The sequence below is a fragment of the Lissotriton vulgaris genome, chromosome 1_1, assembly GCF_964263255.1.
Source record: "Lissotriton vulgaris chromosome 1_1, aLisVul1.2, whole genome shotgun sequence".
Classification (NCBI taxonomy): Eukaryota; Metazoa; Chordata; class Amphibia; order Caudata; family Salamandridae; genus Lissotriton; species Lissotriton vulgaris.
Window position 1 is genome coordinate 838,903,156 of NC_141685.1, and position 26,983 is coordinate 838,930,138.

Here is a 26,983-nt window from a genome sequence, read left to right on the forward strand (position 1 = left end):
CCCATAGGGGTATCTGGGCACTGTGTCTCAGTCGAAGGGCCAAGTCTTGAGCCTCTTTGAAGTCTGCCAGCGAGGGGGCTGTACGGAGCTGGAGGCGAAGGCCATTCCAGGTCTTGGCAGTGATGTAGGAGAAGGACTGGCTACCGCTGCGGCTGAGAAGGATGCGAGGGGGTGTAAGGACGAGTGAAGAGGAGCTCAAGTATATAGAGGTTTAGTGGAAGTTGAGTTGATGGTTGATGTAGGCACGTCCTAGGTCATGGAGGGCTTTGTAGGCATGCGTTTGAAGGTCTTGAACTGGCATCTCTTCTAGATGGGGAGCCATTGGAGGTCTCAGGTGAGAGGCGGTGTAGGTTTGTTTGGGGAGGTTCAGGATAAGTCTGGCTGCAGCATTCTGTATGAACTGGACTCCTCTGAGGAGCTGGGTGAATGTGCCGGCATAGAGCACATTGCTGTAGTCGAGGCGGCTGGCGACGAGGGCCTGAGTGATAGTCTTTCGGGTTTTTGGGCTTGGGAAGCACACTTGCAAGTGTTCTCTTGATTGTGTAGCACTGTAGTGAAAGGGTGTACAGAATTCCCAGATCTCTTACCTCTTCATGCAGTTTAAATTTGTTTTACATCTGAATCCTTGGATTGATTTAAAAGGCCACAAGTCCAGAAAGGGTGATTATGTTTTTACATCCCCTGAATTATTAAAACTCCTAGTGCAGAACTACTTCGTTATTTCTATGTGGGAGTTTCCGCTCCCGGCCTCCCTGCCCCTACCCTACAGAATCTATGCATTGATATTCTTAAATGAACGCCTGATAACCATTTCCCACATCCACAGTCTCTTGCTGTGTTAAGATTACCTTGGTTCACAAGCTTTCCTGTGCATCTGTAATCCACTCTAAGCTGTGGCGTGTGCCCTTATCTTTAAAGAACTGATTCATTTTGATTGGTCTTTAGAGGCCCTACCCATGTGATGCTAAGTAGGGAAAGGCTTGTATAGTCTGCCTGTCAACATTAAATAATATCATTCCTGTGTGCCCTACTGCATTCAGTCCCTGGGTGCACCTCACCCATTCAGTCTAAGATGGAGCAAGAAGGAGAAACCCTTCTCCCCGGGTGCAGAGCCTGCGTGCCCACCCAGAGGTGTGGCCAGTACAATGAGCAGTCTCCTTCTTCTTGGTGAACCCAAACCGGTGAGATACCCGTGTATGACAGGGGAGGCCCCTTTGAAATGAATTAAGTTTCTGGACACTGCCTAACTGGTCTTCCTGCCAGAGGAACAAAATACCTCCCCACAACTAGGCCATTTTCTCTGCTCAAGGAGCAGTTTTCACACCTCAACAGAGGCCATTTGCCAGCTGGGTGACAGAGGCTAATGCAAATTATCCTCCAGGGGCTTCTTTCAGGACAAAGTTTTCTTTCCAAAAATCTCCTTTCCTTAATATTTATTAAAACTCCAACTTCACCATTAAGTTTGGCTTTAGTAAATATTAAAAACAGTCCTTGACCCCTAGCTTGAGATAAAAGTTTTAATATTAAATCTTGCTTCACAGTGTTTCTTTTGGGAGTGAAAATAGCTTTTGAGGGCTAGTCATTGTAAGGACACGTTAATTTCAAATCTATGTAAGTACTACTTTTAGATACCATACACCCTAGCTTTTGGGCTACAAGGTCTACATAGAAGAGGAATTTTTCAGCTTTGAAAGGGAGATTTTTCTCCTGTCAAAAAGGTTTATTGTGATAGCCCTGGTTGCAGAAACTGCAGCTGCCAGGCTATAGAGGTAGGCCTGGAGTCTTGTTTGTTTTGGCATACTAGTGGATGGCACAGTAGTGCTGTGGTCTGTAGGTGACATTTAACTTTCAATGCCACGGGTGCATTTCAGGGCACCATATTATATAACTTTATAGAAAAGTTAAATATACCAGTTAGGATTTAGCCAATTTCGACATATTTTAGGGACCAGAGCACTGGGGCATGGTTAGCACTGTCCCACTGCACAGAGTTAAAAAAGAAACAGCTTAATCAATCCACAAAAATAGGGGGTGAATTCTTAAAACAAGGCTTGTTCTCAAAATAGAGGTTAGCTCTTTATTCTGCAAGAATTGCAGTCTCCTACCACACTTTTTTCGAACTATATGTTCTGAATAGTCTCAAGTTCAGCACTTGTTGAAATCCAATTTTTTGCAAAAGCTTAAATCCTCCATTGTCATAATGTACCCACTTGTGAACTGAGTGGGGGTTGGTATTCTTTCATCTCTTAGCTTTTAGAGACCTGAGCAGCAGCGATCTTCAAATAAACTAGAAATACCGCATTATCTAGCTTGCAAGTGAGGCCAGCTCTCTTGTTAACTCACATAGCCCAAACTATAGCCATCGGGTCAGGCAAATTGTCAAGGCCAGCCATAGGATTTGAAATTCTAACTCGAGTTGCTGCAATGCATGGCATTGCCCAATCATATGCTGTGAAGCCCCTCCTTCACTTGGACATCTGAGTTAGTGGCCATTGTGTGTAGGGGGTGGGGGGGAGCTCTCCTTGCTTTTGGCACATGTTTGCAGAGACTGACTTTTTTAGCTAATGAAATACAAGTTTTCATGGCGAAGAAAGTAAAGCATAATCGTCACCTCTGTTCTGGCATGGAATTGCAGAACAGAGCTTGGTTACTAGATTTAAAAGTTCCTTGCTTAATTACATGAGCAGTGATTATGAATTCGTTTTTGTTCAAATCTCAGAATCAAAAGAGTGGCGTAAATCACATACATGGACCCATACATGGATAACTCGCCAATTTGTGGCACATTGAGTATTTTTGTATGAATTGGTTATATTGGATCTTTAGGATTAGGAAAACCTCTGCTTTGCGATAATATCTTGCAGTTTTTTTCTACTAGTCAATTCATATTTCACTTTCATAGGTGCAAATCAGAAGGTTTGATTAATCTATAAATGAAAACACCCGATCTGTCCCATATCTTTTGATTGTACTTTGCAGCAGAGATGCGGTTTAAAATGGATACAACAGACCTTTGAATGATTAAGGCCAAGAATATATGTAAAGGACTGTGCCCAGTCAAAATGTAGATCCACAGTAGACAGTTCATAACCCTGTTGTATACAGAAAAGAAAGCAAAATGTAGTAAATGTGCCCAATCATTTTTCTAGTTTTGTAGTGTACATCTTCCCACATGCTAATGTAGCTCAGGTAGCATTACTGTTGATAGCCATCAGTAGTAGGCCTTTGCGCTTTAATGGGAAAGCCGATGAGTAACAGGATTCAGGTGCATTGAGAATAGGCGAAATGTGGCAGGGTGGAGCTAAGAATAGGGGTTCACAGTGGACATTTTAATAGGGTTTTGCACCCTTTTGTTGGATGTGTGTGAGTTCGGTATGTCTCTGACCTCCCAGAGTCTCTGTTCGGCAATGGATGGAATAAACCAGGAATGGCTTTTCCAAAGAGAAATGGGAGGAATCCTGGCAATACATGCTACCTTAACTTTATTGTTCCGTACCATGAAATGCAAACACTTTTTTGTAGAGAGCATATTAATCTTTTAAGTTGGGGTACAGCTTGTGATATTTTAGCCAGTTGTGGAAAAGCATAACTTTGTATGCTAATATTTCACACAGAATAATACAGATTCTAAAAGTCCTCCATACTTCCCCTGACATTAACAAGGCAAACGTATTTAACATTTCAAGTATAACACATCTCTACCCCAGGAATCATACACCGATTCTCCTACCCCCGCTCCACCCCAGCCCCAGAACTCGCTGCCTTCTTATCTCCAGTCTCATTCAAGAGTATATACCCACCCCCTTCCACCGCAGGACAGTAGGTGCATGGGAGCACCCTAAGCGACGGCCAGGCAGTGCTTCCCCCTGGCTTTCAAACTGAAAGTGAATCCCCTCCAAATTGCTAATATGTTTCTCCATGGCAAGGGTTCTATAGTGGCTGATATCACTGTTCAATCATGGATTGGATATTTTTTTCCATTTAATTCCATAGCCAGCTTTGCTGCTCCTCGAGCATTGTAGTGCTGCAAACCAGTCTTCTCTAGCCATATGCTTGCAAATGCCTGGCCCAAATTCTAATAGTAATGTCTTTAGGCAAAATGGAAATGTGAAACCCCAGAATATTCCTTCAAAGTGTCCCCTATTACCTTCCAGAACAGCATTCGTTTAGGGCATTAGCAGGATGTACGTACAGTGGATTCCAGTTGTCCACACTTCCTCCAGCAGGCATTTGATGCAGTGCTGTACATCCTATGCACCTTCATTGGGATGTAGTGCCAGTCGTAAACTAGCTTTGAATGTATTTCTTTGTTCTTCAAGCTAATAGAGCTCTAATGTATATCCCATTGTTGGACTTGGCCCTTTTCCCACAAAAATGTTCGCTTTTCGCCCCCCTAATTTGAGATGTCTCCCCCATGGTGAAGGTTACCGAATAGGTAATGTGTGGTGTGAGACGCCATGTTAATGTTAAATGCAATGCAATGGTGTGTACATTTATTTTCCCCCATTGTAAACATGTACCCTGGTGAAATGCTGCATTTGTGTTATGCATTTAAAATGGCTGCCAAGGCTATGCGTTGTGCCACCTGACTGCAGGAGGTTAGCAGTCTAGTTGTTAGGTACCCAGCCACCCCTGCATTTGGAGGGAAAGCCTGGCACCCAGGGTGCTCTACTCCTCCCCCTGAGCCAGTTAGAACTAGTTCACCTGTAGGAGGTGGGTTAGCGGTCTAGTTGTCTGGTTCCCAGCAATCCCAGCATTTGGAGGGACTTTCTAGAAGCTTCCAGCCTTTCTGGTATAGGTAGAGCAGTAGAGTTGTCATGTGCTGAGACAGAGCGGGGACAGGAATGTGAGGGGACCTGCTGCCAGGGGATAGAGCCGCTTGGGCCTGTGTGCTGGACCCTGCACCCATCTAGGACCCCCCTACTGCCCCAAGGGCTTGTAAAGCCCCACTTCAGGAGGTCAGGCTGCCGTGTGGGAGGAGGAAAAACAGAGCAAGGTGGCTGGACAGGATTATTCACATACCCATTTCCCAATCACACAGCCAATATGTACCGTGTGACCACTGGATTTGTATTCCAAAACAAATTTATTTTCTTTTCCACATAATTTCCACACACTATTTAAGAAAAACAGGCACAAACAGAACCACTGTCAGATCAAAAGGTTCATATATACAGTATCTACAAACATACACACTTACAAATTTGCAACAGTGAATTAAGCAGAATTGATTGAACACACCAAAAAAACATTAGAATATATAATGGTACAATTGAATTTCAGATATGTACAGTGCAAAAAATACATAAACAAAGAACAAGCACCAGTCCTAGGAACTAAAAAACCAGAAGACAAGCGGGTTTGAGATCGAAAAACCAAGCCTGCCTGTCTACAAAAGCCGGTGGTGTGATGTTTCTATGGGGTTGCAGCACTAGGGTCCAAAATTGTGATGTAGTTTATATCCTAGCGGCACCCTTTATTGTTGCCACAGGGTGGTAGTGTCAACGCGTTTCGAACCTGGATGTTCTAGGTTCTCTTCAGGACAGGGACTGGGGGAAAGATTCTGCACGGGGGCACAAAGATTGCCGTAGTGTAGGTATAGTGTAGTTCACAGTCAGCCCTGCAGTATATGCAGAACAGGACTGAGGGCGTGTGCCTTCGGAGAGCGTTCAAATAGGGAGGCAGCTCACATTATTGGCGCAGAAATGAAGGACTGAGTCTGAGATGCGCAGAGCAGGGAGCGCTCGGGCACTGAACCCAATTCAGGCCGGCAGGCGGAGTTAGCTCGTTGTTTAAATGAATTATTCCAGCCTTAGTTCAATCGGTGTTGTTCGAATCAATCGCTCTCTCCAAATGACATGTAGACTACATGTCCCTGAAGCTGCCGGGACCCTGCGCCACGAAGCGCCTAAAAGGGAAGAAGACTTGGATCCCCCCGGGGCTTGCTGCTGGGACTGTCCGCCCCCCTTGCGCTGTGTGCCTGGAAGTGCTGTCCTGCAGAACACTGCTTGTGTCCCAAGAGCGCTGTGACCAAGACTACCCTGCTGATTGCCTGCCAAGCGCTATAATCTGGGAAGCGCTGGCCTGTTAAAGAACTGAATTGCTGAGTGCCTGCTAAGCGCTATAATCGTGGAAGCGCTGTGCTGCAGAAGCCCTGGGTGGTCTTAAACTGCCTGAACTGTACTGCCTGCTGCTGGCCTGAGCGCTGTCAGCACTGTTGTGACTGCCCCCAAAGCGCCGCTGTGTACTCTTAAGCGCTGTACCTGCTGAGCGCCGTGTTGGGAGGATTGTGCCCTCAAGGAGCTGTGGCGCCTGTATGCCGAGTTGTTCAAGGAGGGAGCCTACCCCTCATTACCCCCGGGACTAGTGTTTGGCTGCCACTGAGGCCGTCCTGCCCCCTGGAGACTGTAGTTGGGCCCGTTGGCCCCTGGTAAACTGAAGCGGCCCGAAAGGAACTGAGGCTCCTGAGCTGGGCATCAATAGAACAGATGCCTAGGGTTGATGTATTAAATGGTGTACTCGCATAGAGGAGGATGCCCTATGCCCTGAATTAAGCCTAGTGGTTGTATGCCCCCAGGTTCATCTTCATTACACCCCTGAGGTATAGGGAGATATATGCCCCAGGTGCTGATGTTGAGGTCCCTTGTTAAAGGTGTTTTAGGCCTGACAGGTTTCAGATTTACCTCCTGTTGTTAACGCTGTTGATGCCATTCATATTTGCACAGTGTTGCTGGCCTAAGGAGTTTATCCACAAGGGGCTTCCATGACTAATGTTTATCTTTATGCAGAGGGCTGTTATCTGCAGACTGATGTTCTGTAGTAGGGGATCTCTGTGTATAGTCATAATCTAGTGAATAGTCCCGCCCATGTGCGCGGACCCCGGAGCAATCAAAAATAATCTCTTAAGTTGTCAAAAAATGCAGAACTGCACAGACACTTAAGAGAGAATTTAAAGACCGATAATGCAGCCTATATCCACAGGCTACACTGTCCAGTACTTCTACTAGAAATTCCACCAAAAACCCACAACAGCACAGCCTGTCCAGATTTCTCCACAGAGAAAAACTTTCCTTTTTCAGCAAAACCCTCTGGAATGATAGAGAGGAAGGAATGGACAGACAAGCCCCATAGGCTGCCATTATGTGGCTCAAAACAGAATACTGTGCCTTTAAGAGAACCTTCCAGAACTCTCTCAGTATCCCAGAATGCATAGCAGGTCCCTCTTACTTTCAGTTCTTTTTTCCGGCTCCTGCTAGCAGGACCCTGGAGCATTAGCTCTTCTTTTTTGAGCTTGTTTTATTCAATTTTTGTGATAATTTTGTGTTTTTGCAGCTTCACTCGACGTCTTTGGTCTTTAGCTACATTCTGCTGTGTTTTTTGGCAGAATTTCTGCAGTCTTCTTGTCTTGGTACTGTCTGACAAGTGCTTTGTCTGCAGCTGAATTAAGGACCAAAGCTGAAGCTCACAGGGTTTATATTCTGTGTTTGCCTGTGTCTTTTGACACCTGTCTTCTCTGTAATTTCCTTTCTAGGAGGCTTCGGTTCCCAGGTTTGGAGCAGGGGAGTTTGAAGGCATCTTCAGCCTCTGGGTAAGGAGAGGGTAGGTCCTCTATCGGTCCTTATGCTGTGACCTCTGGGGTTCTCCCCAGTAGAAGCACGTCTGAGCTATGACGCGGTTCCGATCAGCGACGTCATGGAGTGCCTCGACGTCATGGAGCAGTGATGCTCGACGTCATGGAGTGCCTCGACGTCATGGAGTGCCTCGACGTCATGGAGCAGTGATGCTCGACGTCATGGAGTGCCTTGACGTCATGGATCAGTGATGCTCGACGTCATGTAGCAGTGATGCTCGACGTCATGGAGCAGTGATGCTCGACGTTATGGAGCAGTGATGCTCGACGTCATGGAGCAGTGATGCTAGACGTCATGGAGCAGTGATGCTCGACGTCATGGAGCAGTGATGCTCGACGTCATGGGGCAGTGATGCTCGACGTCATGGGGCAGTGAGGCTCGACGTCATGGGGAAGTGAGGCTCGACGTCATAGAGCAGTGAGGCTCGACGTCATGGAGCAGTGAGGCTCGACGTCATGGAGCAGTGAGGCTCGACGTCATGGAGCAGTGAGGCTCGACGTCATGGAGCAGTGAGGCTCGACGTCATGGAGCAGTGAGGCTCGACGTCATGGAGCAGTGAGGGTCGACGTCATGGAGCAGTGAGGCTCGACGTAGAGGAGCAGTGAGGCTCGACGTAGAGGAGCAGTGATGCTCCTTTTGGGGCGTTGGTCGCTTAGGCTCCACTATCTTCCTTTAGGCCAGACGTCATCGTTATGGATGGCTCGGCGTCTCGGTGCAGTGCTGCTTAATGTCAATGTCGTAGAGACAGTCACTGTCTTAGTGATGGTGACGTCGTAGTAAGGTCGATGTCATGGGTTACAGCCGCGGAATTCTTGCCGGCGCTAGACTCTTGGGCCTTGTTCCAGGCCTCGCTCAATGGTGAGCCTCTCTTCGTAGGAGGGGACTTTGTGTTCTCGGCAACGTCCACTCACGACGCCGTTCAGTTGATCAGCGTCGAGGAACCCTTCTGATGGGGAGTCTGTGGCTACTTACCACATGTAAGCGGGGGACGTTGGCCCTTTTGCTTAGTTTTGAGTATTCACATACCTATTCAGCGTGGGTCGCCTCCTGCTCTGCCACCACTGGTGTGACCACCGGGGTTGCTTCGGAATTCTCTATGGGCCTTTGGCCCCTCGGTCTGCGAACCCCCCGTGCCTTGATGCCAGGGAGGCTTCTTCCATGAGTACGGGGAGGCTCTCTCCTCCTCTTAACTGGTTGGCGGTACTTAACTTTCGTCCACTACCACCTGCCAGGAGGTTCTGGCTTCGACCGTACTCCTGACTTGGTCACAGGGGTGGCGGCATGCAGACAGCATGCTGTGGCCCGCTGTTGCTGGGCCGTTGTGGTAAGACCCCTGTGTGGGGCTGTTTCTCCACCGATTTGTGGTTCCCCTGCTGAGAGACAGGAGGGAGGCCTTACAAGAGATAGTCTAAAGGGCCTGATAGTTTCAGATCTAAACATCGGTGTCGGAGCGGAGTTTTTTCTCTCCTGCCGACCCCCAGGTATGGTGGATTTGTCCTACGTTGCCATACTTTTATTCGTCTGACGTCTCTGCAGCCTGCGGCTCAGCGGTGTGCTTCTACTCTCCCGTTCTTTGGGCACCCCTTGGGCTGCCATGAGGGTAGTGAGTGGCCCGCATGAAAATCGGAGATTTTTGAAGGCTGTAAGTTTGGGGCGTGGAGAACGGCTTAAGGCCTTCCGCCCTTTCTAGTGGCGTCTTTTCCTCCCAGAATTTGTCTGTGGTCCCGGGCCGCCATTTAATAATTCACAAGTATATTGGGCGCATACGCGGGAGAGCTTGATGCTCCTCGGCGAACAAAGGCCGGCCGGGTCTAGACGGTCTTTGTTGTCAGCCCTCCTCCAGCAATTCCACCGGTTCACTCGCAGTTCCAGCTGCGCGAGTTCCGAGCAGAGGCCGTTACCCTGTTGGGAAGCAGGGAGATAATACGTCCTTCGGTCTCTAAGAGAAGGTCTGTAGTCATGGTGCTTTTGGGGGCGAGAGAAGGACCAGATCGAGTTCAGGCCCATTCTGGTTTTGCGTTAAGCAAACGGAGGGTTGCGGTCTTTGTGCCGTATTTATCCTAAGCTACAAAGAGGAGGATGGCTGTGCACTATAGGCCTGCAGGATGCGTACCTCCAGGTGCCCATTCCTTGGAAACATCGGAAATTCCTGCGCTTCCTCGTCGGCACCAATCGCTATTAGTAAACCGTACTACCGTGGGGATTGAAGTCTGCACCCAGGATTATTTCGACATGCATGGCTGTGATAGCAGCGCACCTGAGACAGAACAAGGTGTTTGTCTACCCATACCTGGACGATTAGTTGCTCTAAGCCTCCAACTTCCAGAAAGCACGATTGCACTTCAACAGGACGACTGTCCTGCTGGACCGTCTGGGGTTGCACATAGATCTGTCCAAGTCTGTCCCGATCCCGGTACAGTGCCTGCAGTACTCGGTAGCATCCAATACGATGTCTGCTAGCGTGTCTCCCTCGGAGGAGAGACGCTTATCCATCCTTTGGAAGGCTCAGGCTCTCTTAGCTACTCCATCTACAACAGTAAGGACGATGTCTTCTCTACGGGGATCGATGGCCTCTTGTACCTTCCTCAGTTCGCATGCGCGCCTACACATGTGGCCGCTACAGGACGGTTTGGATGACCACTGGAACCAGAAGTAAGGGTGTTGGGACGACCGGATTCAGTTATTTCTTCACGCCCAACTGTCCCGGAGATGGTGGTGCTCAGCAGAGAATATCCTCAGAGGGGTTCCTTTCCACAGGGACTTCCCTACTCGGACTATCGTTACGGATGCATCTCTCCTGGGCTGGGGAGCGCATTCAGACCATCTACAGATCCAGGGAGCATGGCCTCCGACAGAGTCCACTTCTCGCATCAGTTTCCTGGAATTCAGAGCTATTCACTTGGCACGGAAGGCCTTTCATCTGTCCTTCCAGACTGACTCCTTGCTTGTGCGGTCGGACAATACGACCACGATATTTTACCTCGACAAGCAGGGGGGCGCGAGATCACGCACACTGTCACCGGAAGCGCAGGTGATCTGGCACTGGCTGTTAGCCAGAGGAGTGACAATAATGGAGTCTCATTAGCCAGGTGTGCAGAATGTTCAGGCGGAAGCGCTGAGCAGATCTATTCAGGAAAACCACGAATGGGTCATGAACGACGAAGTACTAGGAGAAGTCTTCGCAAGGTGGGGGACTCCAGACGTAGATCTGTTTGCCACCGCTGAAAACAGCAAATACCGAGACTTCGCCTCTAGGTACTGCCAGCAGGGGACGATGGGGAATGCGCTATGGATCGACTGATCGAACAGCTTTCTGTGCGCTTTTCCGCCCATTCCCCTGATTCCGGCGGTGCTCATCAAGCTGTCCCAGCCCAGGGCACGGATGAACCTGTTGGCCCCGGAATGGCCCAGGCAGTGGTGGTTCACGGACCTGCTTCACCGGTCTCTCCTTCCGCACATACAGCTGTCGTGCAGCCCGGACCTTCTTATGAAGTTTGGGGGGCAGATGTTGCACCCCAACCTTTCGTCTTTGAGTTTGGCGGCATGGCTCCTGAGAGAGTGCAGTATGGCCATTGGAATCTACCATGAGATTGTATGGACATACTGAAGGAGGCTAAGCGACCTTCCACTAGGACTTCCTATGCTTACAAGTGGAAGGGATTCTGCATCTGGTGCAAGTCCAAGAACTATGATCCAATGACGTGTAAGGAAGATGTCATCCTTCCGTATCTTCTATATTTGGCGCAGTCTGGCCTTAAGGTTCATTATATTAAGGTTCATCTTGCTGCGCTGACTGCCGAGAGGAAATGCCCTTCACAGACTTCCTTCTTGCAGATCCCTGTGATCATGGACTTTTTGGAAGGCTTGAAGAAAGTGTTCCCTCCTGTCCGGCTTCCTTTGCCTTCATGGGTCTTGAATGTGGTGCTGTCCAGATTGATGAAGGAGCCTTTTGAACCTATTCATAAGGCTTCGTTGCAGCACCTGTCCTGGAAGGCTGCGTTCCTCGTGGCCATCACATCGGCCCGCAGGGTGAGTGAAATTCATGCGTTGTGTTGCCAAGAACCTTATGCTGTATTTCATGCTGCTAAGGTTGTTCTGCGTACTCTCCCTATCTTTCTTCCTAAAGTTATCTCTGATTTCCATGTTAACCAGACCATAACTTTACCTACGTTTTTTCAGAATCCTTCATCTCCAGCGGAAAGGCCTCTGCATTCCCTGGATGTTAGTAGGGTGTTGAAATTTTATCTGGATAAACCAAAGATATTTGTAGGTCAGACCAATTGTTTATTAATTCTGGATCAGTCGGGACCGGTCTTGCTACCTCATAACAGTCCATCTCGAGGTGGATTGTGTCCTGTATACAATTGTGTTACCAGAAGGCTAATAAGACCTTAGGGGGTAAACCTAAGGCTCATTCCACCAGGGGCAAAGCTGCCACTTCTGCTTTGCTTCGTAATGTTCCTATTGCAGAAATCTGCAAGGCGACCACTTGGAAGTCGGTCCATACCTTGATAAGCGTTACTGTCTGGTCACTGATGCCAGGACAGACGCTCAGGTTGGGCAGGCTTCGCTGCGAAATCTGTTCGCACAGTAGTGGTGTTAATTCTATTCTCTCCACCGCCGCTTTGATGTGGGGATGGGCTTGCCATTCTATTCACTAGATTATGACTATACACAGAGATCCCCTACTACAGAAGGAGTAGTTTCTGTCCTGTAACTCCAGTTCTGTAGTAAGGATATCTCTGTTATGGTCATAAGCGCCCTCCCTCCTCCCCGGTGGAGAAAGATATTATGTACGGAATGCTACAGGTCTGGCGTGTTACGCCTTCAAAAAGAACTGAAAGTAAGAGGGACCTGCTGTGCATTCTGCGATACTGAGAGCGCTCTGGAAGGTTCTCTTAAAGGCACAGTATCCTGTTTTGAGCCAGATAATGGCAGCCTATGGGGCTTGTTTGTCCATTCCTTCCTCTCTATCATTTCAGAGTGTTTTGCTGAAAAAGGAAAGTTTTTCTCTGTGGAGAAATCTGGACAGGCTGTGCTGTTGTGGGTTTTTGGTGGAATTTCTAGTAGAAGTACTGGACAGTGTAGCCTGTGGATATAGGCTGCATTATCTGACTTTAAATTCTCTCTTAAGTGTCTGTGCAGTTCTGCATTTTTTGACAACTTAAGAGATTATTTTTGATTGCTCCGGGGTCCGCGCACATGGGCGGGACTATTCACTAGATTATGACTATAACAGAGATACCCCTACTACAGAACTGGAGTTACAGGACAGAAACTACTCCTTACCAATGAGGTTAATATTTTGCGCCTATTGATTGCTTGTATGCTGATGCCATGCATGAGGGGGTCTTCACGCCTAATGATTTATTTTACGCTACAGCCTTCTACCCAGGTGATGCTAGGGATTAATACCTGTGTTGGCCCTGCGATATTGACCTTTGGTTTCAGCATTAGTATTTCTTTCCCTCACGTATTCTGCTACGGTTTCATGTCAATGATAATATTCTTTTTATTTCAGCTGGACACTAATGAACTTCCTTAACCCTTTTTCTTACTTCTCCCATTTTTCCTTGTAAATAATCCCCCTGGCATACTTTGCTCTGGCGCCAGTTGGCGCCCCCTTGTGATTACTGCTATTGTTGTGTTTTACCTTTGCAGGTTGGAGATAATACAAAACTTATTCTTTTGCCAACCAGAAGCGGTGTTGTGTTTTTTTGTAGTGTGACTGGTGTGTCGTCTGTGGATGCTGCGTGGATACTTTACACATGGCCACTGAAGTTTGGCCTGCCCGCTCTGCTCCATGCTACCCCCTGTAGAATTGGTAAACCCATTTCTAACACCCATCATAGAAGCTCCCACTGTTTTTGCCAAATGTGGGTATTCAAGTGTTTGTCACATCACCTTCAGTATGTTCTGTTTGAGTAGCTACCTTTAGTAGCCTATAAATGTTAGGGCCCTCCCCGTTTGTGGTGAGGAGCTTGCCTGTCATCTTCTCTAACTGAGTATTGTCTCTATTCGCTACATCTTTTACCTCAGTTTGCATAACCCAGTATCAGTGCTGCACGTAATGCAGCCTCTCTGTTTCCTTCAGGTCGAAGGTGGTTTTACATTGATTAAAGGATTGTAATGTGCCCCTCTGAAGCAAATCAAATATTGTCTGACAGCCGCTCTGCTTCCAGTTTCTAAATGAGCCTTTCTTTAAGGCTGAGTTGAATCTGGAGCTGTAGTGTATTGGAATATATGGTCAGGTCAGGTGAAGGTGATGAGGATAAATCTCTCTTCTGCTATGTCTCAAAAGTATAGATCTGTGCCCACCGGAGTGGATAAGTAGGCATTTGATGGCCCAGCCTGCTTTTGTGGCCATAACAAGTCCTGCAGTGATCTATTGCATGGTCTATTAAGGCCCATATCAGTTTCTGCTTTAGACCATTCTGTTAAAACTGAAAGTTGGGCTGCACAGTAATACATTTTAAAATCTGGAAGTGCCGTACCCCTTACCATCCCTTTTTCTGCAGTAATTTTAGTTGTACCCTAGGTGTGAATGCCTATCAATCAATCAGCACAGATGGTTAAAGAAAGCATGCTGTACCTTTATTGGAAGTATATTCATTTTCTCTGTGAAATCTCTATTGAAATCATAAGCACTGAATAGTCCCTCTCACGTGCAGGGACTCTTTCTCTTCATTTATGAAATTGTTTTCTTTTATTTGTGCTTTTATGATCATTTATATTTGATCGAATAAAGATTGGAATTGGATTGGACATCACCTGCAGGGACTCTGTAGCAGCTCTTTCAAAGTCACATCCACTGAATATTACTTCAGAAAGGCCAGGATGCATATGTGACAACATTTTTAAATTTTGCAGCCTTGAAACAGGCTAGATTGCCAGTCTTAATGCATTACTTTAAAAACTAGAAGGCAAAAAAGGAGTCAAACATTTAACAGCCATTTAAGTAAAATTAAAAGTGACCTTTTAAAACCATCCTTCACAAACCTTTTACTTCCTTTTAAAGAGAGATAGGATAATAGATAGCAACATAGCTGTATAGGCTGCAGCATTGAAAACAATGTAAATAGAGCACTGCACCTTTAAAAGCCTCTTGGCCTCCAGTGTTACAGCATGTCCTGCAAGTGGCAGTTTACTCAATTCTTGTTTACGGCCCCTGCTAACAGGATCCTGGAACAGAGCTCTGCCTTTTTAAACGTTTTTCACCAAAGGTTTTCAACTGTACCCTTTCCAAAAATGATTCACTCAATGTCCTTTAGGGCGTAGAGTACTTTTAGATGATTTCTTTACTAGAAATCTAGGTTTTTCACATAATATCATCTCTTTTTTTCAAACTGCAGAGAATGTGGTAGAATAATGGCAAAAACAGACCAGCACAGACTCTGTATCCTTTGTTTACTGGATTCTCACGACCCATAGATGTGCCACTACTGCAAGAACCTTTCCAGGCACACTTTGAGGGAGAACGAGAAAATTTGCCTTCATGGCCAAGTGGAGCACCACAAACAGGATTCCCTGGCTGGGGAGACTTCTGAGGGGACAAGGAGAGACTGATCCCTCTACCAATGCTCACAAGTCACACTTTGAGTACTCCCACAGAGGGAGACCCAAAAAGAGAGAATCTGGGGGGAAGAATGCTACTGTTCGATGTCTAGGACAGAGAAATTGAGAAGAAGTACATTACCTACTTGTTCGCTATCAAGGGCTGGGTCAACGTCAAGAACACATATGGCTTCAAGGAAGAGAGGACAGTCCATGTCGAAAGGAACCTTGATGTTGAGACACCTTACAACGTCGAGGACTTCAACGTTGCAACATGGACCGAAGTCGATCTATGTCGAGACATCAGTCAATCTCCTTAACTAAGATGGCGGAGTGGCTTTCAAGCATGAAACCTCACAGGGTTTCATCAGTCTACCTCTGAGTATTCCAAAGCCTATTTGCTGTCCAGACCAACATCTCCAATCACCATACTGGATCAACCAACACATTCTCAGGCTCAGAATGATTCTCATTGCTCTGGAGTGGCCCGACAGTGGTGGTCTACAAATCTCATTCCTCTCTGATTGCCCATACAGGAAGCTGTTGTGCAGGCTGGATCTTCTTCACAAGTTCGGAGGCCAGATTCAACATCTCAACCTACACTTGCTGGACTTGGTTGCATGGCTCGTGAACTCATAAAAGAAAGTCATCTAAACCTTCCTTAAGAATGCATGGATGTGCTGAGAGAAACCTAACGACCATCCACTAGAACCTCTTATTTTTTCAAGTGGAAGAGATTTTGCATCAGGTGTTCACGAAACTATTTTAATCCTCTTACTTGTCAGGAAGAGGCTGTTCTTCCATATCTCCTCAATCTGGCTAAAGCAAAATTACAAATTTTCGTCTACTAGAGTTCATCTTGCAGCAGTCACAGCTTACGGAAAATATCCTTCACAAATGTTATTTTTTCGAATGCCTATAGTTAAGGGTTTCTTGGAAGGCATTAAATATATGTCCTCCACTCAGGGGACTTCTCTTCCATGGGAGTTTAATATTGTCCTTTCTTGCCTTATGAGTCCTTCCTTTGTACCCATTCACAAGGCTTCTCTACAACACTTATCGTGGAAAGCTTCCTTCTTGGTAACCATCACATTCATTAGTAGAATAAGGGGGATACAGTCTCTATGTTCACATAAACCCTACACAGTGTTCTATAGCAACACTGAAGTGATGAGGACCTATCCTAAATTCCACTTCAAAGTAGTGTCAGATTTCCATGTTAATCACGTTTTACATTTCTTTACATTTTTTCAGAATCCTCCATCTCCTGCAGAGAGAACTCTCTATACTCTTGATGTTTGTTAGGAGTGTTTTGGCGTTCTTTCTTGATAGAACCACGTTTTTAACAAAGTAAAAACAACTTTTTGTAAACAGTGTTTTTTTACGGACTAGATTTGCACTTCTAAATAATCCCTGTTAAGATGAATTGTCTCCTGCATAACCCTTTGTTATCAGAAAGCTAACAAATCGTACCTAGTAAACCCAGAGCCTATTCCTCAAGGGGCAAGACAGCCACTGCTACGTAACTTCGAAACAGCCCATTTGCAGAGATTTGCAAAGGTGCAACTTGGAGATCGGTTCACACCTTTACAAGACATTGTCTTGATTTGGATGCTAAGGCTGATGCTCAAGTAGGGCTATCCTCACTGAAAAATGTATTTGCCCGACTACAATTCTTTTTTAAAAAACATTTTTTATCTCCTTCCTCGCAGAATTCTTGGCGATGAGCTGGCTAATCTATTCAGTGCTTATGGTTATCAATGGAGATCTCCTGAAAGAGAAGGAATGGTTTATTACAGGTAATCCTATTTCTCTTTCAGGGGAATCTCCACTGAAATAAAAAGCAACCCTCCCTCCTCTCCAAGGAAAGAGATAAAGGTAGAAATAATTATATACCCTTAATTTGCTCGTCAATAAGAACTGAGTAAACTGCCATCTGCAGGGCATGTTGGGACGCTGGAGATCAAGTGGTCCTTGGAGGAGCAGTGTCCAATTCTCATTGTTTTCAATGCTGCAGCCTATACCTCTAGATTGATATATATTATCCTATCTCTTACTCTAAAAATTAGCAAAAAGTGTTTATTAAGGATGTTTTTGAAAGGTAATTTTAATTAAGTGGCTTTTAAGGGTTTGACTTCTGTTTTCCTTATAGTTTTTCAACTAATACATTAAGATTGGCATTACAGCTTGTTTTAAGGCTGCAAAACCTAACGTTTGTGTCAAATGTCTCCTGGTCTTTCCGAAGTACGGCCAGTGGGTGTAAATTGTGCAAATGTCTCCTCACAGGGGCGGGGACAATTCAGTGTTTTTGATGTCAATGGTTATTCCACTGAAAGGGAGCAAGGATTACAGGTAAGAAATCATTCATGTTTTTTGTGCTGACCCGGCCCACCATGAGAGTATTAGATTCTGCCATTTAGTAAGATCTTTTTTAACCTCGAGGAGTATATATGGGTAATTAACCTCATAAAGACCGTCAGTACAGGGTGTAATTGCTATCCCTAAATATTGTGTTTGTTTGAGGTTCCCTTGAATGATAATTTGTCCCTCAAGACTTGTGCCTCTTGACTCAGGAGATTAAGATTTAACACCTCTGATTTATCCATACTAATCTTTCACCCTGATATCTGCTCAGAGCATTTTAACTGCTCTTCCACTGCTTGCAGCAAGGTCTCCAGCGTCCGCAACATGAGGAGGATGTCGTCAGCACATAGTAAGAGTATATATTCATCTGCCCTAAAAGAGATGCCAGCTGCACCTTTTTCCTTGCATATTTGATCTGCCAAAGGTTCTATACTTAAAGCAAACAAGGAGAGGGGACATCGGGCAACCCTGTTGCATATCCCTTTCCAAGAGCATCCCCTCATAGTGGAAGCTCACCCTTTCCATGACAAGTCTCGGGAAGGATCAATCCACTGCGTCAGTGTCTTTTTTTTTCTGCGTCAAGGGACACCAGATTCGCCAGTAGCCCTTTTTTCTGTACCTTCTTGACCAGGTTGACAGTCTTCTGAATGTTGTGTTTGCGCCTGGAAGATATAAACCCACGCTGATCTGCATGGACCAAGCTGAGAGGCAGGTGCTCTATTCAGTATTCACATTTTTTGTAGTAGAATATGAATATGAGCTCTCTGTTTTTGATGGCTACAGGCCTGTACGAGGCGCACTGCTGTAGTTTTTACCTTGTTAACTGAGATGGTCACTACTCCCATGTCCTTCAAGATCCTCCCTTTATTGTGCTGTATGATTATATAGCACCTCTAATTTGGGGACTGGAATGTTTTGTGCTAGGCCTTTATTTTGCCACAGGCTCTTTATCACTAATCTTAGATCTTTGTGATAGATTGTAGTGTTCAGGGCCGGACACCATAAGAAATTCCAGGTGCCAGCCGATCTCTCTCCCGACCTCAGATTGAGGAGCTCATCCCACAGCTGATCCCGATGTGTCTCAAGTTCCCTGGGACATCGGTGACGTCAAAAAGGCCATACCGTACATGATTTACCAGGCTCCCTATGGTGCTCAAGGATGCACAGTTGCCCTCAGACTGATTACCCCCATTCGATCTGTCCTCTGCGCCACCTGACCCATTGCACCCTTCATGGGTTCAGCATCAACTCCAGTGTAGACCTAAACCCATCTCTGAAACCCATTCTGGTCCGTCCTTCACCGATACTAGTGCCGATGCTGGAGGTGAATTCGAGTACCGACTCAGACCCCAGACCATAACCGACGTCAGCTTGACCCAGACTGAAGGCATGTTCATTCATTCATTCATTCAAATATGTTTATTTTGGGGTATTACCCTAAAAACACACACAATAAAAAAAACATTGGATACAATATCGTACAATTCAAACACATGACCTATACAACAAATATCATAATCATTTAAAATGCAGAATTAACACAATCAGAACTTGTGGTACACAAGTACAAAATGCTTCTTAAATACCAGTTTGTTGAAATCGATCCCCAACCCCTTTCTTTGTATCCAAACACCAAGCAGAAATCTGCTTATGCAAAACACGGTCTGAGTAGCTGTGTCAGATTTCTAAACTCTCAAAGCGAGCAAATAATCCCTAAGACATAAAGGATGAATCAGTTTCCGTCTGGCATACTGATGTGCCAGGCAGAAGAATAAAACATGCTCAATATTTTCAGTTGCATTATTAAAACACACATTGCACACATTATTGGCCACACAAGTTTTCCACTTGCACATGAAACTCTTAAGTCCCAAAGTACCGAAATTGAATTTTATAAAAGTGTTTTGGCCTGGTACGGTAGAATTTCCTCTATGTGCAATTCCAAAGAGGGGTATGGTTTGAGTTTCACAAATTTTCTGCATAAGCTCCCGTGTTCTGATGGTATGAACCCTCTACATGGTTCAGATACAAATGTTTTAAGAGGCCATTGGAGGCCGGAGTTATGCGGAGCAGATTAAGACACATGCTTTCCATTTTCAGGGACCCAACCAGAACTGTACATGATAGTCATTGCAAGGTAACACCCTGTGGGGGAAAGCAGTTCATTATATTTTGTGGTTGTGAGACCTCACCTTGTAATAAACACACTACATGTACAGGGTAACACGCCTGGCAGGAGTCCCCAGCCAGGCATGCTATACTCTGCAGATCAATCCTGATCCCTCCAACTGCATTTTTTCGGCATCTGGTTGTCTTGAATGTTTACAGACGCCACTTCTATTATTGAACACGTGGGTAATTTGATACATCCACAATTCCCTATCCAGCTTATTCAGACACTTACCTCGTGACCGGTTATTTTCAGTACTAGCTGGAGGATTGACACATTCATTGAGTTAAATACTCGTTGGAATTGTGGGACTACTGCCACAGTTCTTCTGGTTTTTATTTCAATCTTCTGTCCTGATGATGACTTTATTCTAATTCATTTGGCCTTGCGGTTTGAAACGTCGACAATTTTCAAATGTGGACTATTTTTAATATAAATGTGGATCTTGGCACTTGCAAAACAAGTGCCTTCATTAAAATCTCATTATCCCTTTCAGTCACATGTATTCAGTATTGTATATAGCACCAGTGCACTATTTGTTTACCTTATCAGTTTTTACTGTGCCATTGGAGCACATTTATACAATATTTGATATTACTTGATTTTGAGATAACTAGCTGAAAGAATAATAAAATGCATTAATTGTATAAATAATCCTTACTTGTAAGAAGGGTTATTTAAGAAACTTCTGCAGTGGAAGTCAAGGCTTCACTTTACCATGAGGACCATTTGTGCCTTTAATTTCTATTCTACCCAGGTCCCTGGGTTATTGGGTGCCGCCCTTTGAAAAAACGAAATAAGAGATTTTAGAGGCCAGGCAGGATTACAAAACAGCACTTATGAGAGCTAAGAATGATTGAGAGGAAAATCATTGGCAATATCTTTTACATGCTGTTGAATCAAATGATGTTGGAAATAGGGATCTCGACTTGGCAATGGTTTGCACCTTTGTCCAAATTAGGGCCCTTCCTTCTAGTCAGGATAAGGGGGTATACGCTCCTAAAATAACCCCCGCTCACCCCCTTGGTAGCTTGGAACAAGCGAGCAGTCAGGCTTATCTCAGAGGCTGTGTGTGAAGCATTTGCACTAAACCAACAGTAATACAGTGTGAACACTACAGAAGGACACCGCACCAGTTTTAGAAAAATAACCAATATTTATCTGTGCAAACAAGACCAAAACGATAAAAGACCAACATATAGTAATCAAAAATAGGTACTTTGCAAGTATGCTGTTCTTTGAAGTCGGTAGCTCCGCCTGGTGCTATTGAGATGCTGAAAACAACAGAATCCAACAGTTCCGGCTGACTGCCTCGGTAAAGACCGGCGTTAGTGTCAGTAGACTTGTAAACAGTACCTTTGGTTCCGGTCGACTGAGTCGATGTGGGCTAATCATGGCAACAGTCGCTCTTGCGATGTGTAGTGTAGCAGTGCAGCTTTTGGTGCCCTAAAGTCGCTGTGCAAGCAGCGGCTCGGTGACGATCATCCAGTGGCGTTGGCAAGAATGAGACTTTCTCATGGTGGTGCTGACCGGTCAAGTGCGACAGTCCCGGTTGATGGGAGCTGGATGCCCAGACTGCAGTGTGGGATGGGGCGGTGCGTCATGTAACTTGCGAGAGGTGCCTCCAAACCCAGGTGCGGTCCAGGGTGTCGCGGTCGGTCAGACCAGGGCAGCAAGAGCGAACAAAGGCGGTGCGGAGTGTGGTGCCCATAGATCGCAGTGCAAGCAGCGGCTTGTGGCAGCGGCAGTCATCTGTGAGACCAGGGCTGTGATGTGAAGTGTGGCAGTGCCCTCTGTGGTGCCTTCAGGACATGGAGCCTGCAGCGGCATCGGTGACTGTGTCGGCTGCTTTCCCCCTCTGTGGCAACTGAAACTCATGGTTTCAGAGGCTGTACCCAGAGTTAAGTGAAGTCTTTGCTGTCCCTGAGATTTTGTGAACAGTAGGCAAGCTCTATTTCAAGCCCTTGAAGATCGTAAAGATCAGTCCAGTCCTTTCAATTCCCAAGGCAGAAGCAGCGACTGCAGGCCAACCCAGCAAAGCAATAACACGCAAAGAGGCAGTACTCCATTGGCAGTTCTTTCAGCTTTTCTTCTTGGCTGGTTCCTTAATCCAAGCCAGTCTTAAAGTTCTGGGGCCTGGGCCCCAATATTCATACTGCATTTCTCTTTCTTCTCTTGGGCAGAGAGTGTCTGTGTTTAGACCAAACCAGTTTGGTCCTCTCTGCCGCAGCTTCCCAGCAGGAGCTGGAGACAGCATTGGCCAAAGCAGACCAAGCCCATTCAGGTGCAAGGAAATCTCCTTCCACTACTCTAAATGTGGCCCAGGTCTATTCAGCCCAGTCTGACTCATCCAGTAAAGGCAGGACGCACCTCTAACACCCTGGTGGCTGTCTGAAGAGAATGCACATAGCAAGCCCCTGTCACTCCAAAGCCAGATAGTCAATCCATAACCCAGCAGAGGCTCACAAGATGGCTAAGCAAAAAAAGACCTACTTTTTAAAATTGGTATTTTCAAACACATAACATAAAAATCATCTTTACTAAAAGATGCATTTCTACATTCTGAGTTCAGACATTCTAGACCCCATTTCTCTATATTGTCCCAATGGAAAGATATGCTTGTAAAATGTTAGAGTATGACCCATTCCATCCTATGGGACAGATAGCCTTTCAACAGTGAAGAACAAACCAACAGTGAAAAATGAATTGCACCGTAGTTCACTATCAAGACATGTCACACACACCAGGGCATGTCTTAACTTTCACAATCACTGCACCCTGCCCATAGGGGTACCTTGGGTGTACTTTAGGGGTGACTTGCATGTAATAAAAGAAAGGTTAGGGCTTGGTGAGTGGGTGCACTTGCCAAGTCGATATGGCAGTAAAAACTGTGCGCAGACACTGCAGTGGCAGGTCTGAAATACCTTTACCGGGCTACTTCTGTGGGTGACACAATCAGTGCTGCAGGCCTACTAGTAGCATTTCATTTACAATCCCTGGCACTCCCAGTGCACTTTACTAGGTACTTACCAGTAAATCAAATATGACAATCATGGAAACACCAATCCGAAATCAAATTTACAAAAGGAGCACTTGCACTTTAACACTAAACAGCAGTGAGAAAGTGTGCAGGGACACTAAGCCAGCAAAAACAGAGTCAAAACCAGGAGGTCAGAAAGCAAAAAAGACAGGGGAATCACGCCAAAAGATGCCAGGTCTAACAAATGATAATAGAGCTTAATGTCCCTTAATTTCACACTAGATGCATTTGATCTTGTTCCACAGGGGAAACTATGGAGGGTTCTAGGTGAGATGGGAGTTCCTGGAAATGTGATTAATCTTATCGCCAGATTGCATGAGAGAAATTATGCTTAAGTGCGAAGGGGCGACAAAGGTGAACTAACAAATGGCATCCCTATTCTGCACTGTGTACGCCAGGGGTGGTTTCTAGCTCCCACTCTATTCACACTGTACATTAATGATGTAGTTAACGAGCTAATGGTATGCCTCAACGGCTTGCCTGTTTTAAACGGCAAAAAGGTCCCAATTCTTCTGTTTGCCAACAACTAACTCCTTATTTTCAAGACTCCTGTGGGCCTCCTAAACTAGTTGTTGACTTAGTCAGGTTTTGTAGAGTTAGAGGACTTGGTTGAACTCATCAAAAACAAAGTTTATGGCAGTAGGGGCTGGATCTGTCAGAAAATGTGCTGCAAGGGCAGGTAATGAACTTTTGGAAGGGGTCTAATGTTTTAAATATCTGGGGGTAAATCTGTCTGATAAGTTTAGGTTGGACCTCCAACTCAACAAGAGTTATTTGCTAGTTCAACTTAGATCTAAAGCAAGCTTATGCATGCACAATAGAACTTTCTTTTGTTAAATATCTCCCGCTCTTGAAGTCTACTGTGCCAAGGTGCAAAGTGCTGCCCTTCATGACACAGAACTATGGGTGTTATGTTGATCTTCAGAAACTAGACACAGCAGAGAGCAATTTTCTCAGAAATCTTATTTCAGTTCAGATTAGTACTTCCTTTATTACCCCTTTTTTTTAAATGTAGGAACCAACAGAATTTCTGATATGGTGAAACCAAAGCCCCTGACTCATTGGATACATATGTGGTCCACAGCAGAGTTGACCGAGTATAGGGATTCTCTTAGGGAATTACAAGGTAAGACCAATGCGCTGAATTTAACCTGGCTTAAGTTTGTATCGAGTTGGCTCTTGAAGTTAAGCTTAGCTAAACCATGGGATAACCCAGAAAGCATTTGTAAGGCTGAGTTCTTGGCCCAAGATACCCAATACTGGGCATTTGTCTGTGTACAATGTTATGAATAGAATAAAGAAGGCATTTAATTAATCAATTTCCTGAGTTTAAGACTGTAGGAGAGTAGGGTCTGCTTCCTATGGTCACCCCCACTTTTTGCTTTGCTTTACTGGTTTTTCGACTTTAGTGTGGCTGTGGGCCTGCTGATCAGACCCACAGCCCAGCTGTTCTCTCTCTAAATTCATACCATGTACTATAGGTACATATCCAATTGGGAATTGGGTCTCCTTTGTGAGCCCCTGGATAGTGTACCTTAGGTACCCAGGGCATAGGTGCATTCAAGGCCTTCCAGGGGCAGCAGCATGTATTATGCCACCCCTGGCTGGCCATCCACATTGACACAACTGGCTGATCACTCAGCTTGGGCAAGGTCGTGTAATCACCCCTTGCTTAGATATAGTATTCCTATATCTAACCTTATATATAGAAACATATGCACCTGTAAGTCACTCCTATGTCAGGCCTTAACAATCCTGAAGGCAGAGTGCTTGGTTTTATGTGAGATGAGGCTCTAGCATGAGCTGAGCCTGTCTGCAGCTTTCGGGACCATGTCCTTATAACTGTTCTATGATATAGCCATACCATATACTCTTAAGTGCATTATTATCCTCGCGGTTAATGCTAACTTTGGTTTGGCTTTATCAAAACATGTCATGTAAGGTGTCATACGCTTCGGAATACTACCCCCTCTCCAGTTCTGGCGGCGGGGGTAGCGTTCCACCCTTCTAGAGGGAGAAGACATGTTGTTCCTGGTAATCCCGGTTAAAGTTAACCAGAGCCTCAGCATCACAAAATGGATGCTGCTGCTGCCACAGACACAAGTCTGACATCCTGCTGTTGGTCCTTCCAGCGAGGGAGGCTTGGACAATAGGTTTCCTGCCTTTGGAGGTGCTAGCACCACCCCAGACAGGCCATAGTGTATTGGGGCAGGGAGGGCTGAATGAAATGAGACACTGCCTGGGGCACACAAGGTGCTCCATGCATAGTCCGGTTGAAACCAGTTGCTGGGGCATTCCAGCCCCAGCTCTGGCGCGAAACTGGACAAATGGAAAGGGGTGTAACCACCCCCTTCCCTGGTCCCACCCATAGGAGGGACCTAGCAGGTAATCCAACCCCTTTAATTCGTATAAAGCTAGGAGCTGAGTCTAGAGACTTTAGATTTATCCTGAACTGAAACTTGAAATGAAACTCTGGACCTTCGACATTCTACTGCAACTAGAAGACTGAAGAATCTCCCTTGTGGTCAAGGAGTGACCACCCTGTGCAAACAGGCACCATCCAGCGATCTGCGGTTTGCTTTGTCGTCGACGCTCCCACCGGAGCCCGAGCACAGAGCCCGACAAGAACTGGACTTCCAGACTTCTTTAACCACAATCCACAGCCACAGCAAAGCTGAGACCCGTGGAGTCGACGAGAGACGTGGGACCGGCCATCTTGGAAAACTTGCTCATTGCTACTTGGGCAGCTTCTGAGGCACCCTCGAAGTTGTGCATTGGGGATTGAGAAGCCCCAGCCCCGAGCACCTTCTGCACCGACGCGCAGCCCTCCACACTCCACGAGTGCCGCTTGGGGCCTGATGGTACTTTTGTGCTCAACGCGTCTGTCCGGTCACTTGCCCGTTGGCTAGTGGCCTCTGTGACGACGAACCTTTGAATTTACACCGCTTGCCTGGTTGCTCCAGGCTGGCCCCTGCTTCCCTGAAAAGGAGAAGCCGCCCAGACCTTGCTGGTCTGCAACAGAAGCCATCTTCGATTCCTGCATGGGTTGCCTTTGCCAAGGCTTGTTGACTCCAATCCGGAAGCCGACCCCGCCAACAGCGAGATCCTTCGTGGGACAGTCCGTATCCAGCTCCTGGTCATCATCGACGCCTCCTTGTCCACGTGGCTGCAGAGACAAGCTTCACGACATCACCTGATTGCTTCACGACATCACCTGGTTGCTTCACGACATCACCTGGTTCCTGTATTTTGTATTTGGTAAATTTATAGAGCGCGAATTGTTGCCCGGGGGCGTCCAAGCGCTGAGGAACCGACAGAGGTGGCCTGGTGGGATGGCTGAACAGAAAAAGAAATTACTGCGGGGAGTGAAATAGGAATGTTTTTAACTGCTTGCGGAACGAGGAGGGATTGAGGTTAGCTCTGAGATGAAGGGGAAGGGTGTTCCAGGTCTTGGATGCATTGTGGGTGAACGTCCTGCCGCCCGACCTGGTCTTTTTTATTCCTGGGGCAGAGGCCATAAAGGCCTGGCTTGAGCGGAGGTTTCTGCTTGGGTGGTAATGGGTGACTAAATCGCGGGTGATCATAGGACCTGTGTCCCAGAAGGCCTGATGGGCGATGCACATGGCCTTGAAGAGGATTCGCTGACGCACTGGCAGCCAATGTAGGCTGATCAGACCAGCTCTCACTGATTGCCTGCGAGGAAGCTGGAGCAGCGTGCGGGCCGCACAGTTCTGCACTGTCTGAAGTCTGCGTAGGGTGTAATCTGGAGCACCGAGATAAAGAACGTTGTTAAAATCAAGGCGGGACTGTATCAGACCCTGAATGACTACCTGCTTAGCTTCCAAAGGTAGAATGGGGAGATTTTTTTTTAACATTCTAAGAAGGCCAAAACAGGTAGCCGAGAGTTTAGTAGCCTGGATGTTGAATGAAAGTGATCTGTCCAGCCACACCCAGAGGCTCTTGATATTGTCCTTTGGTGTAGGAGGGGTGCCTAGACAGGGGGGCCACAGCGAGTTGAAGAAACTGGGGTCGGAGGGGCCCAGGAGCATCAGCTCCGTTTTATCTCCATTCAGTTTGAGAGATGAAGAAGACATCCATCTCTTTACCTCCACTAGGCACTCTCTGAGTCCGCCTGACATTGGCGTGCCGACCTCCTGCGCCAATGAGACCACTAGCTGGGTGTCGTCCGCGTCCTTCCTGGTTCCTTCCTGGTCACTGGCTAGT

At 46.3% G+C, this 26,983-nt stretch overlaps 1 protein-coding gene across 1 annotated transcript in view; it reads left to right on the top strand.

The window, feature by feature from the left end:
- Nucleotides 1–26,983, top strand: part of FAM234B (family with sequence similarity 234 member B) — a 307,484-nt gene that overhangs the window by 162,326 nt on the left and 118,175 nt on the right. The window lies entirely within an intron of this gene.